We start from the raw sequence: 21,188 nt of genomic DNA on the forward strand, positions 1-21,188 counted from the left end.
AGTTGCTGAGGTCGGGGATTGATTCCGCAGTTGAGGGAGGATCCCTATAGGGATGCCGCGCCTCAACCACACATGTCGTTCCATTAGGACCCTTACTTCAGGATAGGGGTGGCCATACCCTTATCGAGGCTTGTGTGGAAGGGCAGCGGGAAATGGACACAGGGTCAGCTGGAAAAATTAAGGTGCTCCTGGAGGAAGGGGATTCCCCTCTTCAGAGACAGTTCCCTAACATCCCAGATACACGAGGAGCAGTTACTGAACAGTCAGTGATGAAAGCAGTGGGAGAAGCTTGTTCAAAAACATTTAAAGTTTCTGCAGGAATGGGCTGTCTCAGAACTGATGAGATGTTCAGTGAAAAGCTCAAATGTGGGAGTTACAAACATGACTTTAAGGATGTGAAATAGAAGTTGGATTGTTGCAAATGTCGAGAGAGTAAATTACAGCAGTTCCGAAGGGTGAACTGAGGGAAGGACTGGGTCTCTCGACTGACTATTCAGCATTTCCGTCATCCTTTACTCGATGTTGTTACACTTCTCCCACAAAGCAGAGGAAATTGTTAAAACCTGTGCAGAGGGTAACAGACTTAGTCGAAGACACCGATTGTGAGTTTACATTTCTGAATGTAAACAGCATGGAATTCAGTTGGAAACATCAAAAATTGAAAATTGACTTTTAAGTAAAAATGGATATGGTGATCACAGACCAACGGACTTTAAAATGGCATCCTGAGAATCTGAATCTACAACAACCCTACTTTGACCCGAAGCGTGCTGCTATTTGGAAGAAGGAAATACGGAAATGGAATACAACATTTCAACAGCTACAGAGTTTGAATCAAGCAATTGTTGTGGACATTAACCATCACACTGCGGAAATCGAGAAGGTTCACAAAACTTTGGACCAGATTGGACATGTAAGCTGGTGGGAATCATTGTTGGGATGGAGCCCGACGGCAACAGGCGTGATGAACACAATGATACACCCTGTCCTTATGCTGGTGCTGGTTCAGCTGATCATGCTGGTTATTTTGATTTACTGCGGATGTCGTGTTGAAAACCAAGGACTACAACTGGACAATGCTGTTGAACGAGCTCTAGCCACCATGCAAATGTATGTTACCCAGATAAGACCTGCAGAGAGGCGAGGAGAAGAAGTGGGGGAATGTGGGAGCACAGTCCCGCATTGCTGAACTCTTTGCTTCAGCACGCAGTCTGAAGTTTGAATTAAAAAACGGGAAGATTGAAGTTTGGATGGAAAGAGACTGCTCGATAATGTGGTGCCTTCAGCCATTGAAATGAGTAACTGGTCATTGTCTGTATGTTAAATATTTGATTGTACCTTTGTTACTATTTAATGACATCTGTCGGTTAAACAAGCAATATTAAGTCTGTATGTGAAACAATTCACAAAGCCGTCAGCCGTGATTGTCCAAATGCAAAGAAATAAGAGTATAAAGATGAGACTCACACACGCAGACACCAGAGACACTGGACATTCGGAAGGTGTGTGTCTCAAGCAGCCACGGAAATCGAAGCAAGCTGCCTTTGTGAAGTGTTCTCAGTAACTTTTATACTTGGTTTGTTTGGTATGAATGTTTAAATAAAATTCCCAATCCTGCCTTTACTACAACGGAGTGTGTGCGGGTAATTCGAGGTTAAAAGCAACGAAGCAAAAAGAGCAAGACAGCCGTTTACAACATTTTGTAACAGGTAACTGACGGTTGAACACACGATTTGATAACTCGACTTGTAGATCAAGCATCAATGACAAAGGCAACAAAACTGCCCACCAGCACCAGGTGTCTTTCACTTGTTTGTCCCAAATTTTCAGCAGCTGGGACTACAAGGAATCAGGTTCCACCGAGATTTGAACTCAGATCCTAGAGTGCTCACCATTATACTATGGAACCAACCATGGTAAAATCTTTGAAACAATTCTCAATAACAACAAAATCATCTCCAACAGTACACTTTGGCTCGGCCTTTTCTCATCCACACCATCAGTTTCCTCTCTTTGCGCTCTGCTAATTATCGATGCAGAGCAATTCACACAGATGCCATCGAGGCTATGGTTTTTCAAGTAGCTGTTTCTGTTTCACACTGTTCATCACAGCTTGTACTGCAGTCTTGCCAGGTAAAAAGCGCTTTGGCATTGCAATGTATTAATGTAAAATGCTTGGCATGGAAAGAAAATGCAAAGTTTTGTCGAGTTAGCGAGTAGGTGACGAGGTTTGGCGTTGATGTGTGTCGCTTAAAATCTTTGAAATTTCACCAAGCAAAGAAACGGTGAATTGAACTGTGCCTGTTAGCATTGTGTTCGCGTTTAATCACAGCAATATCCGCAGTCAGGAGCAGAAAAGGAATTAATACCTAATACCGGCTTCGGGACAATCAGAATACTTCGTCACAGACACGGCACCGGAAGGCTGGAAGGTCGATCACACCGGTTGTGGGAGAGCTGGTTGGTGGTGACATGGAAGTGTCTGCAGTGTGTGGGAGCAGACTGCTTCCACACATCCACAATGAATGTCCCACCCTTTACTTGGGAAAAGTACAACTGAGAGTCGACAAGTTCCATCCCGGTCAGAGCAATCTGAAGCTTTCACTGACTGACACCCTGGTTTGGGATGTCTTGCAGTGTGTCATTGCGTCAGTCTCTGTGGCGCAATGGGTTAGCGTGTTCGGCTGTTAACCGAAAGGTTGGTGGTTCGAGCCCACCCAGGGACGAAGCATTTATCTGTTTTTCCCGGTGGATTCGGTGCTGCATGATTCCAGGTTGTCATTGTGTGTTTTGGCTGCGCGAATATATTCCACAAACATTGCCAGCTGTGCTGTTATCATAGAAAACATAGAAACATAGAAAATAGGTGCAGGAGCAGGCCATTCAGCCCTTCTAGCCTGCACCGCCATTCAACGAGTTCATGGCTGAACATGAAACTTCAGTACCCCCTTCCTGCTTTCTCGCCATAACCCTTGATCCCCCGAGTAGTAAGGACTTCATCTAACTCCCTTTTGAATATATTTAGTGAATTGGCCTCAACTACTTTCTGTGGTAGAGAATTCCACAGGTTCACCACTCTCTGGGTGAAGAAGTTTCTCCTCATCTCGGTCCTAAATGGCTTACCCCTTATCCTCAGACTGTGACCCCTGGTTCTGGACTTCCCCAACATTGGGAACATTCTTTCTGCATCTAACCTGTCTAAACCCGTCAGAATTTTAAACGTTTCTATGAGATCCCCTCTCATTCTTCTGAACTCCAGTGAATACAAGCCCAGTTGATCCAATCTTTCTTGATAGGGCAGTCCCGCCATCCCGGGAATCAGTCTGGTGAACCTTCGCTGCACTCCCTCAATAGCAAGAATGTCCTTCCTCAAGTTAGGAGACGAAAACTGTACACAATACTCCAGGTGTGGCCTCACCAAGGCCCTGTACAACTGTAGCAACACCTCCCTGCCCCTGTATTCAAATCCCCTCGCTATGAAGGCCAACATGCCATTTGCTTTCTTAACCGCCTGCTGTACCTGCATGCCAACCTTCAATGACTGATGTACCATGACACCCAGGTCTCGTTGCACCTTCCCTTTTCCTAATCTGTCACCATTCAGATAATAGTCTGTCTCTCTGTTTTTACCACCAAAGTGGATAACCTCACATTTATCCACATTATACTTCATCTGCCATGCATTTGCCCACTCACCTAACCTATCCAAGTCACTCTGCAGCATAATAGCATCCTCCTCGCAGCTCACACTGCCACCCAACTTAGTATCATCTGCAAATTTGGAGATACTGCATTTAATCCCCTCGTCTAAATCATTAATGTACAATGTAAACAGCTGGGGCCCCAGCACAGAACCTTGCGGCACTCCACTAGTCACTGCCTGCCATTCTGAAAAGTACCCGTTTACTCCTACTCTTTGCTTCCTGTCTGACAACCAGTTCTCAATCCACATCAGCACACTACCCCCAATCCCATGTGCTTTAACTTTGCACATTAATCTCTTGTGTGGGACCTTGTCGAAAGCCTTCTGAAAGTCCAAATATACCACATCAACTGGTTCTCCTTTGTCCACTTTACTGGAAACATCCTCAAAAAATTCCAGAAGATTTGTCAAGCATGATTTCCCTTTCACAAATCCATGCTGACTTGGACCTATCATGTCACCATTTTCCAGATGCACTGCTATGACATCCTTGATAATTGATTCCATCATTTTACCCACTACTGAGGTCAGGCTGACCGGTCTATAATTCCCTGTTTTCTCTCTCCCTCCTTTTTTAAAAAGTGGGGTTACATTGGCTACCCTCCACTCCATAGGAACTGATCCAGAGTCAATGGAATGTTGGAAAATGACTGTCAATGCATCCGCTATTTCCAAGGCCACCTCCTTAAGTACTCTAGGATGCAATCCATCAGGCCCTGGGGATTTATCGGCCTTCAATCCCATCAATTTCCCCAAAACAATTTCCCGACTAATAAAGATTTCCCTCAGTTCCCCCTCCTTACTAGACCCTCTGACCCCTTTTATATCCGGAAGGTTGTTTGTATCCTCCTTAGTGAATACCGAACCAAAGTACTTGTTCAATTGGTCCGCCATTTCTTTGTTCCCCGTTATGACTTCCCCTGATTCTGACTGCAGTGGACCTACGTTTGTCTTCACCAACCTTTTTCTCTTTACATACCTATAGAAACTTTTGCAATCCGCCTTAATGTTCCCTGCAAGCTTCTTCTCGTACTCCATTTTCCCTGTCCTAATCAAACCCTTTGTCCTCCTCTGCTGAGTTCTAAATTTCGCCCAGTCCCCAGGTTCGCTGCTATTTCTGGCCAATTTGTATGCCACTTCCTTGGCTTTAATACTATCCCTGATTTCCCTAGATAGCCACGGTTGAGCCACCTTCCCCTTTTTATTTTTACGCCAGACAGGAATGTACAATTGTTGTACTTCATCCATGCGGTCTCTAAATGTCTGCCATTGCCCATCCACAGTCAACCCCCTAAGTATCATTCGCCAATCTATCCTAGCCAATTCTCGCCTCATACCTTCAAAGTTACCCTTCTTTAAGTTCTGGACCATGGTCACTGAAATTACTGTTTCATTCTCCATCCTAATGCAGAATTCCACCATATTATGGTCACTCTTCCCCAAGGGGCCTCGCACAATGAGATTGCTAATTAATCCTCTCTCATTACACAACACCCAGTCTAAGATGGCCTCCCCCCTAGTTGGTTCCTCAACATATTGGTCTAGAAAACCATCCCTTATGCACTCCAGGAAATCCTCCTCCACCGTATTGCTTCCAGTTTGGCTAGCCCAATCTATGTGCATATTAAAGTCACCCATTATAACTGCTACACCTTTATTGCATGCACCCCTAATTTCCTGTTTGATGCCCTCCCCAACATCCCTATTACTGTTTGGAGGTCTGTACACAACTCCTACTAACGTTTTTTGCCCTTTGGTGTTCTGCAGCTCTACCCATATAGATTCCACATCATCCAAGCTAATGTCTTTCCTAACTATTGCATTAATCTCCTCTTTAACCAGCAATGCTACCCCACCTCCTTTTCCTTTTATTCTATCCTTCCTGAATGTTGAATACCCCTGAATGTTGAGTTCCCAGCCCTGATCATCCTGGAGCCACGTCTCCGTAATCCCAATCACATCATATTTGTTAACATCTATTTGCACAATTAATTCATCCACCTTATTGCGGATACTCCTTGCATTCAGACACAAAGCCTTCAGGCTTGTTTTATTAACACCCTTTGTCCTTTTAGAATTTTGCTGTACAGTGGCCCTTTTTGTTTTTTGCCTTGGGTTTCTCTGCCCTCCACCTTTCCTCATCTCCTTTCTGTCTTTTGCTTTTGTCTCCTTTTTGTTTCCCTCTGTCTCCCTGCATTGGTTCCCATCCCCCTGCCATATTAGTTTAAATCCTCCCCAACAGCACTAGCAAACACTCCCCCTAGGACATTGGTTCCAGTCCTGCCCAGGTGCAGACCGTCCGGCTTGTACTGGTCCCACCTCCCCCAGAACCGGTCCCAATGCCCCAGGAATTTGAATCCCTCCCTGCTGCACCACTGCTCAAGCCACGTATTCATCTGCGCTATCCTGCGATTCCTACTCTGACTATCACGTGGCACTGGTAGCAATCCCGAGATTACTACTTTTGAGGTCCTACTTTTTAATTTAGCTCCTAGCTCCTTAAATTCGTTTCGTAGGACCTCATCCCTTTTTGTGCCTATGTCGTTGGTACCAATGTGCACCACGACAACTGGCTGTTCTCCCTCCCATTTCAGAATGTCCTGTACCCGCTGCGAGACATCCTTGACCCTTGCACCAGGGAGGCAACATACCATCCTGGAGTCTCGGTTGCGGCCGCAGAAACGCCTATCTATTCCCCTCACAATTGAATCCCCTATCACTATTGCTCTCCCACTCTTTTTCTTGCCCTCCTGTGCAGCAGAGCCAGCCACGGTGCCATGAACTTGGCTGCTGCTGCCCTCCCCTGATGAGTCATTCCCCTCAACAGCACCCAAAGCAGTGTATCTGTTTTGCAGGGGGATGACCACAGGGGACTCCTGCACTACCTTCCTTGCTCTACTCTTCCTGCTGGTCTTCCATTCCCTATCTGGCTGTGGACCCTTTCCCTGCGGTAAGACCAACTCACTACACGTGATACTCACGTCATTCTCAGCATCGTGGATGCTCCAGAGTGAATCCACCCTCAGCTCCAACTCCGCAACGCGGTCGGTCAGGAGCTGGAGGTGGACACACTTCCCGCACACGTAGTCGTCAGGGACACCGGAAGCGTCCCTGAGTTCCCACATGGTACAGGAGGAGCATAACACCCGACCGAGCTCTCCTGCCATGACTTAACCCTTAGATACACTTAAACTGGTAATAACAATGTTAAAAGTTACTGACCAATATAAGAAGAAAAAGAAAAACTACTCACCAATCACCAGCCACTCACTTACCCCCTAGGCTGTGACGTCACCTTTGTATCTTTGCCTTCTCCCTGTAGCTGCACCGGTACGCCTCTCGCCGACCCCGGACTCGCGCTGCTCCGAGCTCCCGCCTCCTCGACTGACTGCTCCGAGCTCCCGCTGGCCTTTATAGGCCTCTCGCCGACCCCGGACTCGCGCTGCTCCGAGCTCCCGCCTCCTCGACTGACTGCTCCGAGCTCCCGCTGGCCTTTATAGGCCTCTCGCCGACCCCGGACTCGCGCTGCTCCGAGCTCCCGCCTCCTCGACTGACTGCTCCGAGCTCCCGCTGGCCTTTATAGGCCTCTCGCCGACCCCGGACTCGCGCTGCTCCGAGCTCCCGCCTCCTCGACAGTGAGTTCCCACTCCAATACTTTTATGAGCATTCAGTTTGAGTGTATACAGAACTGAACAGAGATATCAGAAAATTTAACAAGGTTGTGGGACATTGTTTTTTGTTAATATTGAACCACCAATTTGAATAAATCCATTTCTTCAAATATTTGATTGAACATGTTTTCAAAATGTTTCCACGCAGTTTTGAACCAGGGACATTTCGCGTGTGAGGTGAATCTAATAACCACTACATTATGGAAACACTACAGCAATGTTCGGAACATAACCAGAGCTTTAACCTACACAGCTGGCCTCTACTTCAGGAGCTGGTTTTACGAGAATAGAAAAACGGTGCTATATTTAGGAAGGCTGTGAGTGTGGCAGAAATTGATCGAGTGTTTCCCAGACTTTACACATAGGAACAGGAGGGTGCCATTTAGCAGAGAGTGGTTAGGATTTGGAATGCACGGCTTGAAAGGATGGTGGAGGCAGACTCAATCTTATCTTTCAAACGGGAGCTGGATCAGTGTCTGAAGAAACAACAATTGCAGGGCGACAGTGAAAGGGCGGGGGAGTGGGACTCGCTGAGAGTCGGCACGGGCTCGACAGGCCGAATGGCCTTCCGTGCTGTAACCATTCCATGATTCTATAAGTTAGTGGCACATTTCATAGTGTGGGTGGAAGCAGAACATTGCTAAGGGACATGGATTGAGTCGTCAAAACTGGAGGCATCTGATTCAGGAGATTCGGGGGGCGCGGAAATTCGGAAATTGAATGACTTTGAAAGGAACATTTTTGTTTTGTGCAGTTACGGTCAGAGAAATGTTTGTGAAAGGAATTTTTTGACCAGAGGAATGCAGCATTTAATCTTCTGCCTTAACACTTCTTCCTGGGTGTCGGGGTCACATTTCTTTTCGAGGTTATTCTTCTCAAAAAGGAGTTTGATGTAGTCCTTCAGACGAGGGGGATCAAGGGCTATGGCGAGAAAGCAGGAATGGGGTATTGAAGTTGCATGTTCAGCCATGAACTCATTGAATGGCGGTGCAGGCTCAAAGGGCCGAATGGCCTACCCCTGCACCTATTTTCGATGTTTCTTGAATTTATATTTCCTTTGGTGTTTCACAATAACCAGACCTTTGCTCTAAAGTCTTTCTCACTGTTTGCCCAGTCACCTGTTGATGTTACCAGCAATGAACATTTTGAACCAGACACCGAAAACACACTGTGCAAATTGGGACATGCTTTAACAGTAAACGTGGGGATCGAAACCCCAAATTCGAGATTAAGATTCTCATGCTCGACCGATTGATCTCACGGGGCTTCTACCAAATAGACGTTTTTGTCGTTGATTGCAGCCAGGTGCCTGTTGACTCCGCCCCAGATGTTTAAACTTGCTGTCAAGGAACTGACAGGATCTTCTTGAATGGTGGACCAGGCTCGAGGGGCCGAATGGCCTACTCCGGCCCCTAATCCTTACATGTTTATGACCTTATGACCTTTCACAGGAGAACTAACTCGCCCCTGAGCATGCATGAGGAGATAGCTCCAGAAAATATTCCCACCCGGTGAGCTTTCGCGTGTGAGGCGAACGTGTTAACCGCTACACTGCGGAAACCTCTCCACTTTCAGCACCCGGTCATACGGAAATGTTAAGCGAGCAGGTGAACTGCTGAATCCCACTTTGAAGGAGTTGATCGTGGTGTCAAACAATGAGTTTCACTTAATGATTAAAAATAAGAAATGTCAGGTTTAAACACAGACCTCGAGAGAAAACTGCAACCTGAACACAGCACCTGAGACCGCTCGGCCATCCTGACTATTTAATGCTGTATGTGGCCATGTGCAGGTTGATTTTGAACTTTTGTATCCTGTCACATGAAATAAATGAGGGCAGCAGGCGTATCTCTGTCTGACATCGAGGAAACAGTGAGACAAACCTTGGAGCAAGGGTCTGGTTATTGCCAAACAGCAAAGAATATATTAATTCTGGAAGAACAATATCTAAAAGTTCAGTAACCCTGTTGTGATTTAAACACGCTACCTTCGGAACTGAAATCAGTCACGCTACCATTGCGCCACCAGGTCTACATCATAAGACTCAGATGTTCGTCTATATGAAGGTGTCACAATACAAGGAGCTTTAAAATCTCCGCCCATTCCCACCTGGTGTCAGAAACAGTGCTCACCTCCCAGTCACTCTATGTTTTTTTCTAAAACTTTTGTGTTGCTTTCACGGGAAAGCATCATTAATTAACCCCTCACCTTCTTTTGCACAATGAAAGAAATGCTAACTGAGGGACAGTCGATACTTCAATCATTTGTGCTGTGCTTTGTGGAGCGGGCAGGGAAGTGGACCTGAGTCCATGATCGGATCAGCCATGATCGTATTAAATGGCGGAGCAGGCTCGAGGGGTGTATGGCCGACTCCTGCTCCTATTTCTTATGTTCTTATGTTCTTCTGCATGTTGACCCATTTTACACACTGTATTCTAGGATCTGGTTCAAAATCTTCATTGCCGATGACATGAGGAATCTGGGGCAACTTTTGTCAAATTTAACATCACCGGTTCTTCCGACCATGCACAGAAAATAGAATCAGTAGTGAAGATAAAAGGCCATGGTGCTCATTTTCAGATTCAACGCAGTAGGATTTCAAATAAAGTTTAAGAATTTTACAGTGAAAAGATTTGGAAGTGTTATTGCATTTGTGTCTTTAATTAAACTTTGTGGCGTCTGACTCCCGTTCATGCCTCAGCTGAATAAGAAAGGAGAGTTTGACGTTGACCAGACTGCACTGCCCCTGATATTTGTGAACTCATCCTTTATATTCAGTGGTTTCTCGTCCTTTGATGGGCTGCAGTGTGGCGGATATCACGTTGGCCTCACACGCGAAATGTACCCGGTGAATCCGGTTTCCCTCACTGAAAGTTATCTATTTATTGAAGTAAAATAAAGAGCACTTAAGGAATAAGGGATCACTTTTGCCAGGAGAATAAATAGCAAATAAATACAGCAAATGCTGGAAATCTCAGCAGGTCAGGCAGCATTTACCAGGAGACGAAACTCGCCTCTGATTGTTCCTCTCTAGCAAGTTAAAACATAATGCTCCTTCCCGGGATCGAACCTCATACCTTTAATGTGTAATGCAAACGTGATAAGCACACATGATAACCACTGCACTACAGAAACCTCTGGCACAGCAGCCCCAACAGAGGGGAGCTGACCAGTGAGCTCCCTCTGTGCTGATCGGGAATGTTTTGGCTCACCTGAAACAACTTCTGTCCCACACTGAAAGTTCTCAATCCTTCACCTCCACTGCCCTTTACAGAAATGTAACGGATCACCCAGCCACCGTGTTCACTTCCACATCCTCACAGTGGGGCCACAGAGGCTCCTACCGTTTCCCCGCGATCAGTGAATTCGCCCAGTTTACAAAATTAAACCCGGAACACGTGCCCGGCAAAGGGCAGGAGAAGCCAGATCGTCTGTAAGATCAGTCTATCACAGAAAGTATTGGTATTCATGGTGATTGCAGCAATTATTAATCGTCTCATAGAACTCAATTATTTTTATGCGATGAATTGATCGACAATTGAAACCAGGTTAATGCGCCTGATCTTAACCCCTCGACCACCAGGGAACAGTTATGATACATGTAGATATATTTATATATATTTATATATGAACCTGAATATCAATGGCTCGCTACCGAGACCCCATCGTGCAACGGTAGTGCATCTTACTTTGAGTGAGAGAAATTGTTCCACAGTGACTGCCATTTCATCTTTTGTTCCCTTTTAAACACTAGAAACTGAGACAGGGGGAATAAATAGAGAAATAAAAGCACAGGGATGAAGACAAGAGGAAGAGAGAAGGGGAAAGATACTGTCCCCACCCAGAACTAATGCAGAAACCCCTCTGCTGCGCTCGGGGTGGCCACCCACAGCCTGGATACACTAACGGGAGAACACCAGCGGCAGGTCGGGGCCATAAAAGGAACGGCGAGCGGCCCTGGGAGCAGCCTGGAGGTCCCGTGAGACTACTCCAGGGAGCAGCGCGAGCCGGTGCAGGAGGGCGGCGGCAGCGAAGAGTGACGTCATCAAGGTCCAGGTCGGTGATTGGAGCGTGGGCAAATACAGCAGGAGCGGCGAGATCGTTGCGTCGGAGCGGCGAGAGACTGTGGAGGGATGTGATCAGGGCCCAGGGGAGGCATGAGTTCAGGACCAGTGGCCCAGGGTTAGCACGGGCCAGCCCACACTGCGCTATGTGTGCACTGGGTCCGTGCAGCAGAACTGGTCTCCAGTCGACCTGCTTAACCCTTGCCACTGGAGCAAGACCTCGCTCTGTCAAGCTCGTTTGATGGCTGGGGTGCAACGGCCATCACAACTAAAAAAAATCCACGCACAGTCATTTCCACCCTTCGGGTTGTAGTTCGGGTCTTTCATTGAAACACCTGTGAACTCATCCTTTTTCGGCGTGGAAGCAAGTCATCCTCGTTTCAAGGGACCAACTATGATGATGATGATGATGGATACATTAACGTCCCAACAGCTCATTGACTGCAGGAGTGGGACCGTGCGGCGCTTCAGAAAACATGTCGAAAAGGCAAAGTCACTGATTCCGTCTCATGTGCTCCTCCGATCAAGAATAACAACACACACTAAAAATGTTTCAATGATGGTTACACTTTATCTCCCTGCAGCCTCCACAGTCTAAAGACACCACAATGGTAGTGCGAATACATTCTTCCCATCAAAGTTTATTTGTGCTAATTTGTTGTGGCAACTCTTGATTGCAGTCACCAAGATATCCCTTGAGATATACGGTAAAACTCATGCTTTTCCTTTGGCAATGCTTTTAATAATCTGAGAAGATTTGACTGGAGGTTTATTAACAGATAGCACTTCGTATGGCCTTTATCTCCATATTTGCTAAGCAGTTGGCTCGTTGGTCTAGTTGTATGATTCTCACTTTAGGGTTGTTACTTGAAATTTGCGAGAGATCCCGGGCGAGCCCTTTTTTTGCCGTGAATTTTGAATTTGCATCGAACTATTGCAAAGAAGCACTTGCATTTCTGCAGCGTCTGTCAGGAGCTCATAACGCCCCAAAGCGCTTTACAGCCTTTGAGTTACTTTTGAAATGTTGTCACGTGAGTAAAGATGTGCCCAAATCACCCCACCCGAACCTCAACTCTTTGTGAAGGAGTTCATAGAATCATAGAAGTTTACAGCATGGAAGGAGGCCAATTCGCCCCATCGTGTCCACGCCGGCCAACAAGAGGTTATCCAGCCTGATCCCACTTTCCAGGTCGAGGTCCATAACTCTGCAGGTTACAGCACTTCAGGTCACATCCAAGCACTTGTTAAATGTGGTGAGTGTTTCTGCCTCTACCACGCTTTCAGGCAGTGAGTTCCAGACCCCCACAACCCTTTGCGTGCAGAAATAAATAGGTACAGGCGAAGGCCATTCGGCCCTTTGAGCCGCACCACCACGGAGAATGAAACAGTTAATTCAGAGACCATGGTCCAGAACTAAAAGAAGGGAAACTTTGAAGGTATGAGGCATGAAATGGCTAGGTTAGATTGGCGAATGATACTTAAGGGGTTGACAGTGGATGGTCAATGGCAGACATTTACAGAACGCATGGATGAACTGCAACAATTGTGCATCCCTGTCTGGTGTAAAAATAAAAAAGGGAAGGTTGCTCAACCGTGGCTATCAACGGAAATCAGGGATAGTATTAAAGCCAAGGAAGTGGCATACACATTGGCCAGAAATAGCAGCGAACCTGGGGACTGGGAGACATTTGGAACTTAGCAAAGGAGGACAAAGGGTTTGATGAGGGCAGGGAAAATAGAGTACGAGAGGAAGCTTGCAGGGAACATTAAAATGGACTGCAAAAGCTTCTATAGATATGTAAAGAAAAAAAAGGTTAGTAAAGACAAACGTAGGTCCCCTGCAGTCAGAATCAGGGGAAGTCATAACTGGGAACAAAGAAATGGCAGACCAATTGAACAAGTACTTTGGTTCGGTATTCACTCAGGAGGACACAAACAATCTTCCGGATATAGAAGGGGTCAGAGGTTCTATTAAGCAGGAGGAACTGAGGGAAATCCTTATTAGTCGGGAAATTGTGTTGGGGAAACTGATGGGATTGAAGGCCGATATATCCCCAGGCCTGATGGTCTGCATCCCAGAGTACTTAAGGAGGTGGCCTTGGAGATAGCGGATGCATTGACAGTCATTTTCCAACACTCCATAGATTCTGGATCAGTTCCTATGGAGTGGAGGATAGCCAATGTAACCCCACTTTTTAAAAAAGGAGGGAGAGAGAAAGCAGGGAATTATAGACCGGTCAGCCTGACATCAGTAGTGGTGAAATTGATGGAATGAATTATTAAGGATGTCATAGCAGCGCATTTGGAAATAGGTGACATGATAGGTCCAAGTCAGCATGGATTTATGAAAGGGAAATCATGCTTGACAAATCTTCTGGAATTTGTTGAGGATGTTTCCAGTAGAGTGGACAAGGGAGAACCAGTTGATGTGGTGTATTTGGACTTTCAGAAGGCTTTCAACAAGGTCCCACACAAGAGATTAGTGTGCAAAGTTAATGCACATGGGATTGGGGGTAGTGTGTTGACGTGGATTGAAAATTAGTTGGCAGACAGGGAGCAAAGAGGAGGAGTAAATGGGCACTTTTCAGACTGGCAGGCAGTGACTAGTGGTGTACGGCAAGGGCCCTAGCTGTTTACATTTTACATTAATGATTTAGACGAGGGGACTAAATGTAGTGTCTCCACATTTGCAGATGACACTAAGTTAGGTGGCAGTGTGAGCTGCGAAGAGGATGCTATGAGGCTGCAGAGTGACTTGGATAGGTTAGGGGAGTGGGCAAATGCATGGCAGATGAAGTATAATGTGGATAAAGGTGAGGTTATCCACTTCTGTTGAAAAACAGAGAGACAGACTATTATCTGAATGGTGACAGATTAGGAAAAGGGGAGGTGCAACGAGACCTGGGTGTCACGGTACATCAGTCATTGAAGGTTGGCATGCAGGTACAGCAGGCAGTTAAGAAAGCAAATGGCATGTTGGCCATCATAGCGAGGGGATTTGAGTATAGGGGCAGGGAGGTGTTACTACAGTTGTACAGGGCCTTGGTGAGGCCACACCTGGAGTATTGTGTACAGTTTTGGTCTCCTAACTTGAGGAAGGACGTTCTTGCTATTGAGGGAGTGCAGCGAAGGTTCACCAGACTGATTCCCGGGATGGCGGGACTGACATATCAAGAAAGACTGGATTCACTGGAGTTTAGACAAATGAGAGGGGATCTCATAGAAATGTTTAACATTCTGGCGGGTTTAGACAGGTTAGATGCAGGAAGAATGTTCCCAATGTTGGGGAAGTCCACAACCAGAGGTCACAGTCTTAGGATAAGGGGTATGCCATTTAGGACCGTGATGAGGAGAAACTTCTTCACCCAGAGAGTGGTGAAGCTGTGGAATTCTCTACCACAGGAAGTTGTTGAGACCAATTCACTCAATATATTCAAAAAGGAGTTAGACGTAGCCCTTACTACTCGGGGGATCAAGGGGTATGGCGAGAAAGCAGGAATGGGGTACTGAAGTTGCATGTTCAACCATAAACTCATTGAATGGTGTGCAGGCTCGAAGGGCCGAATGGCCTACTCCTGCAGCTATTTTCTCTGTTTCTACATTCCAAGCAGATCATGGCTGATCATTCACCTCAGTACCACTTTCCTACTTTCTCTTCATACCCCTTGAGCCCTTTAGCCATAAAGGCCACAGCTAATTCCCTCTGGAATATATCAAATGAACTGGCATCAACAACTCTCTGCGGCAGAGAATTCCACAGGTTAACAACTCTCTGAGTGAAGAAGTTTCTCCTCACCTCGGTCCTAAATGGCTTACCCCTTATCCCTTCGACTCTGACCCCTGGTTCTGGACTTCCCCAACATCGGGCACATTCTTCCTCCCTCTAACCTGTCCAGTCCCATCAGAATTTTATATGTTTCTTTGAGATCCCCTCTCATTCTTCTAAACTCCGGTGAATACTGGCCCAGTCAATCCAGTCTCTCCTCATTATGTCATTCCTGCCATCCGAGGAATCAGTCTAGTGAACCTTCGCTGCACTCTCTCAGTAACAAGAACATCCTTCCTCAGATTAGGAGACCAAAACTGAACACAATATTCCAGGTGAGGCCTCACCAAGGCCCTGTACAACTGCAGTAAGACCTTCCTGCTCCAATACTCAAATCCCCCAGCTATGAAGGCCAACATGCCATTTGCCTTCTTCACCGCCTGCTGTACCTGCATGACAACTTTCAATGACTGATGTACCATGACACCCAGGTCTCGTTGCACCTTCCCTTTTCCTAATCTGCCGCCATTCAGATAATAATCTGCCTTCACGTTTTTGCCACCAAAGTGGATAACAACACATTTATCCACATTATAGTGCATCTGCCATGTATTTGCCCACTCACCTAACCTTTCTAAGTCACTCTTCAGCCTCTTAGCATCCTCTTCACAGCTCACACCGTCACGCAGCTTAGTGTCACCTGCAAACTTGGAGATATAACACTCAATTTCTTCATCAAAATCATTGATGTATATTGTAAATAGCTGAGGTCCCAGCACTGAGCCCTGCAGCACCCCACTAGTCACTTCCTGTCATTCTGAGAAGGACCCATTTATCCCGAATCTCTGCTACCTGTCTGCCAACCAGTTCTCTATCCATGTCAATACATTACCCCCAATACCATGTGCTTTAATTTTGCACACTAATCTCTTTTGTGGGACCTTGTCAAAAGCCTTTTGAAAGTCCAAATACATTACATCTACTGGTTTTCCCTTGTCCACTCTCCGAGTTCCATCCTCAAAAAATTCTAGAAGATTTGTCAAGCATGATTTCCCTTTCCTAAATCCATGCTCACTTGGACTGATTTTGTCACTGCTTTCCAAATGCTATGCTATTTCATCCATAATTATTGATTCCAGCATTTTCCCTACTACTGATGTCAGGCTATCCGGTCGATAATTACCCGTTTTCTCTCTTCCTTCTTTTTAAAAAAGTGGTGTGAAATGAGCTACCCTCCAGTCCATAGGAACTGATCCAAAGTCGATAGACTGTTGGAAAATGATCACCAATGCATCCACTATTTCGAGGGTTACTTACTTAACTACTCTGGGATGCAGACTATCTGGCCCTGGGATTTATCAACCTTCAATCCCAACAATTTCCTGAACACAATTTCCTGACTAATAAAGATTTCCTTCAGTTCCTCCTTCTCGCTGGACCCTCGGTCCCTGAGTACATTAGGAAGGTTATTTGTGTCTTCCTTCGTGAAGACAGAACCAAAGTATCTGTTTAACTGGTCCGCCATTTCTTTGTTCTCCATTATAAATTCACCTGATTCTGACTGCAACTGACCGACGTTTGTCTTCACTAATGTTTTTCTCTTCACATATCTACAGAAGCTTTCGCAGTCAGTTTTTATGTTCCCAGCAAGCTTCCTCTCATACTCTATTTTCCCACTCCGTATTAAACCCTTTGTCCTCCTCTACTGAATTCTAAATTTCTTCCAGTCCTCAGGTTTGCTGCTTTTTCTGGCAAATTTATAGGCCTTTTCCTTGCATTTAACACGATCCCTAATTTCCCTTATTCGCCACGGTTGAGCCACCTTCCCCGTTTTATTTTTTCTCCAGACAGGGACGTACAATTGTTGAAGTTCATCCATGTGATCTTTAAATGTTTGCCATTGCCTATCCAGCGTCAACCTTTTAAGTCTCATTTGCCAGTCTATTCTAGCCAATTCACATCTCATGCAATCGAAGTTCCCTTTCCTTGAGTTCAGGTCCCGAGTCTCTGAATTAAATGTTTCAATCTCCATCTTAATAAAAAATTCTACCATATTATGGTCACTCTTCTCCAAGGGGCCTCGCACAACAAGATTGCTAATTAGTCCTTTTTCATTACACATCACCGAGTCTAGGATAGCCAGCCTTCAAGTTGGTTCCTCGACATATTGGTCTAGCAAACCATCCCTAATACACTCCAGGAAACCGTCCTCCACTGTATTTCTACCAGTTTGGTTACCCCAATCTTTCTGTAGATTAAAGTCGCCCATGATAACTGCTGTATCTTTATTGCACGCATCCATAATTTCTTGTTTGATACTGTCCCCAAACTCACTACTACTGTTTGTTGGTCTATGCACAACTCCCACTCGTGTTTTCTGTCCTTTGGTATTCAGCAGCTCTATCCATACAGAGTCCACACCATCCAAGCTAATGTCCTTCCTTAATATTGCGTTAATTTCCTGATTAACCAGCATCGTTCCCCGACCTCCTTTTCCTTTCTGTCTATCCTTCTTGAATGTTGAATACCTCAGGATGTTGAGTTCCCAGCCTTGGTCATCCTGGAGCCATGTCTCTGGAATCCCAGTTATAACATATTCATGAATTGCTGCCTCTGAGTGAATTCATCCAACTTATTACGAATAATCCTCGCATTGAGGCACAGAGACTTCAGGCTTGTCTTTTTAATACACTTTGTCCCTTTAGAATTTTGCTGTAATGTGGCCCTTTTTAATTTTTGCCTTGTGTTTCTCTGCCCTCCACTTTTACTTTTCTTCTTTCTATCTTTTGCTTCTGCCCCCATTTTACTTCTTTCTATCTCCCTGCATAGGTTCCCATCCCCCTGCCATATTAGTTTAACCCCTCCCCAACAGCACTAGCAAACATTCCCCTAGACATTGGTTCCGGTCCTGACCAGGTGCAGACCGTCCGTTTTGTACTGGTCCCACCTCCCCCAGAACCGGTTCCAATGTCCCAGGAATTTGAATCCCACCCTCCTGCACTACTCATCAAACCATATATTCATCTGAGCTATCCTGCATTTCCTATTCTGACTAGCTCGTGGCACTGGTAGCAATTCTGAAATTACTACCTTTTAATTTAATTCCTAGCTCCCTAAACTCAGCTATAGGACCTCATCCCATTTTTCCCTATATCTTTGGCACCTATATACACCACGACAGCTGGCTATTCACCATCCCCCTCCAGAATGCGCTGCAGCCGTTCCGAGACATTCTTGACCTTTGCACCAGGGAGGCAACATACCATTCTGGAGTCTCGATTGCAGCCGCAGAAACATCTATCTATTCCCCGTACAATAGAATCCCCTATCACAATAGATCTCCCACTCTTTTTCCTGCCCTCCTGTGCTGCCGAGCCACCCCAGGTGCCATGGACTTGGCTGCTGATGCCATCCCCTGATGAGTCATCTCCTCCAACAGTACCCAAGGTGGTGTGTCTGTTTTGCAGGGGGATGACCGCAGGGGACCCCTGCACTACCTTCCTTCCACTGCTCTTCCTGATGTTTACCCATTCCCTCTCTGCCTGAGTAACCTTTCCCTACGGTTTGATCAACTCACTAACCGTGCTATTCACGACATCCTCAGCATTGCAGATGCTCCAGAGTGAATCCGTGTGCAGTTCCAGTTCCCCAATGTGGCCTGTCAGGAGCTGCAGATGGATACACTTGCTGCACATGTAGTCATCAGGGACACTGGAAGCGTCCCTGACTTCCCACATAGCACGGGAGGAGCATGACATGTGTCCGAGCTCTCCTGCTATGACTTAACCATTAAATTTACTTTAATATGGCAACAATTCCAAAGTTTCCTTGCTGCTAAGAACAAGAAGAAATCAAAGAAACAGAAAACTACTCACCACTCAACCAGCCAATCACTTACCCTCTTGGCTGTGACGTCACCCTTTGATTACTTTTGACTTATTTCTTACTTTTGACCCTGCACCAGCTGTAGCTCGCTGCTCGCTGCTCCTCCAGCCGCTGCTCCTCCGACTGCCGCCGATCCCCGGACTCCCGCTGGGCCTTTATAGGCCGCTGCTCACACCTCCTCCGGTCACTGCTCCTCCGACTTTTGGAAAACAGTAATTCAGTCAGGCAGAGTCTGCATAGATTTATGAAAGGGAAGTCATGTTTGAAAAATTTGCTGGAATTCTTTGAGGATGTAATGAACAGGGTGTATAATGGGGAACCAGTGGATGTGGTGTATTTGGACTTCCAGAAGGCATTTTGACAAGGTGCCACATAAAAGATTACTGCACAAGATAAAAGTTCCCGGGGTTGGGGGTAATATATTAGCATGGGTAGAGGATTGGCTAACGAATAGAAAACAGTGAGTCGGAATAAATGGTTCATTCTCTGGTTGGCAATCAGGAACTAATGGGGTGCTGCAGGAATCAGTGCTGGGACCCCAACTGTTTACAATCTATATTAACGACTTGGATGAAGGGACTGAGTATAACATAGTCAAGTTTGCTGATGATACAAAGATGGGAGGAAAAGCAATGTGTGCGGAGGACACAAAAAATCTGCAAAAAGACATAGCCAGGCGAAGTGAGTGGTGAGAAATTTGGCAGATGGAGTATAATGTTGGAAAGTGCAAGGTTATGCATTTTGGCAAAACAAATTAAAGAACAAGTTGTTATTTAAATGGAGAAAAATTGCACAGTGCTGCAGTAGAGCGGGAGCTGTGCGTACTTGTGCATGAAACACAAAAGGTTAGTATGTAGGTACAGCAAGTGAACAGGAAGGCCAATGGAATCTTGGCCTTTAATGCAAAGGGGATGGAGTATAAAACAAAGAAGTCTTGCTGCAGTTATACAGGGTATTGGTGAGGCCAGACCTGGAACACTGCGTGCAGTTTTGGTTTCCATATTTAAGAAAGGATATAGATGCTTTGGAGGCAGTTCAGAGAAGGTTCACTAGGTTGATTCCGGAGATGAGGGGGCTAACTTATGAGAAAAGATTGAGTAGGTTGTGCCTCTACTGATTGGAATTCAGAAGATTGAGAGGTGATCTTATGGAAACGTGTAAGATTATGAGGGGGCTTGACAAGGTGGATGCAGAGAGGATGTTTCTGCATATTAACATTTGTGTTTCATGTACAAGGACCCCCAGGTCCCTCTGCACCGCAGCATTTTGTAATCTCTCCCCATTTTACTAATTATTTGCTTTTTTATTAATTCTCCCACAACGGATAACCTCATATTTCCCACATTATACTCCATCTGACAAATTTCTGCCCACCCACTGAGCCTATCAATATCGCTTTGCAGATTGTTTGCGTCCTCCTCACAACTTGCTTTCCCACCTATCTTTGTATCATCAGCAAACTTGGCGACATTACAAACATGCAGAGCACAGAACAAATTATTGACGTAGTGACTTTCCCTCAGTTAGTATTTCTTTCATTGTGCAAAAGAAAATTATCGAATCATTAATTATGTTATCCCATGAAAGCAAAATAAAAGTTTAATGAAAATAATTGCCACATTTGAAAGGAACATTTTTGTTTTGTGCCGTTTCGGTCAGCGAAATGTTTGTGAAAGGAATTTTTTCAGAAAAAGGGATTCAGCATTTCAGTTTGTTGCTGAACACTTCTCTCTGGGCACTACACTAGGCAGCAGTTTCCGTAGTGTGGCGGTTATCACGTTCGCCTCACACGCGAAAGGTCCCCGGTTCAAGCCTGGGCGGAAACATTGTTTTTGAAACAAAAACTGGGTTTAAATGTTCATTGCTCATGCAGCAATGGCCTCCTTCTGTGCTGTAAACTTCTCTGATTCCATGAAGAACATTTAAAACCAGTCTCCTAAAATACAGAGTGTGTAAAATCAGAAAGGGAATAAAACGTCCTCAATGATTAAAGTTTCACAAATTATTAAAATGAAGTTGTTGAAGTTTCGACTGACCCTCAGTGATCATGTTAGCATTTCTTTCATTCTGCTCAACAATGCTATCGGTTAATACCAGCA

At 45.6% G+C, this 21,188-nt stretch overlaps 2 non-coding genes across 2 annotated transcripts; both read left to right on the forward strand.

Annotated features, from left to right (window-relative positions):
* The first annotated feature begins 2,652 nt into the window (after window positions 1–2,652).
* On the forward strand, window positions 2,653–2,726 carry trnan-guu (transfer RNA asparagine (anticodon GUU)). The gene has a single exon. It is a non-coding gene; the product is annotated as a tRNA-Asn (tRNA).
* An 18,116-nt stretch (window positions 2,727–20,842) lies between these two features.
* On the forward strand, window positions 20,843–20,915 carry trnav-cac (transfer RNA valine (anticodon CAC)). The gene has a single exon. It is a non-coding gene; the product is annotated as a tRNA-Val (tRNA).
* Window positions 20,916–21,188: the final 273 nt, after the last annotated feature.

This window comes from Pristiophorus japonicus, unplaced genomic scaffold (genome assembly GCF_044704955.1).
Source record: "Pristiophorus japonicus isolate sPriJap1 unplaced genomic scaffold, sPriJap1.hap1 HAP1_SCAFFOLD_52, whole genome shotgun sequence".
In the NCBI taxonomy this organism is placed as follows: Eukaryota; Metazoa; Chordata; class Chondrichthyes; family Pristiophoridae; genus Pristiophorus; species Pristiophorus japonicus.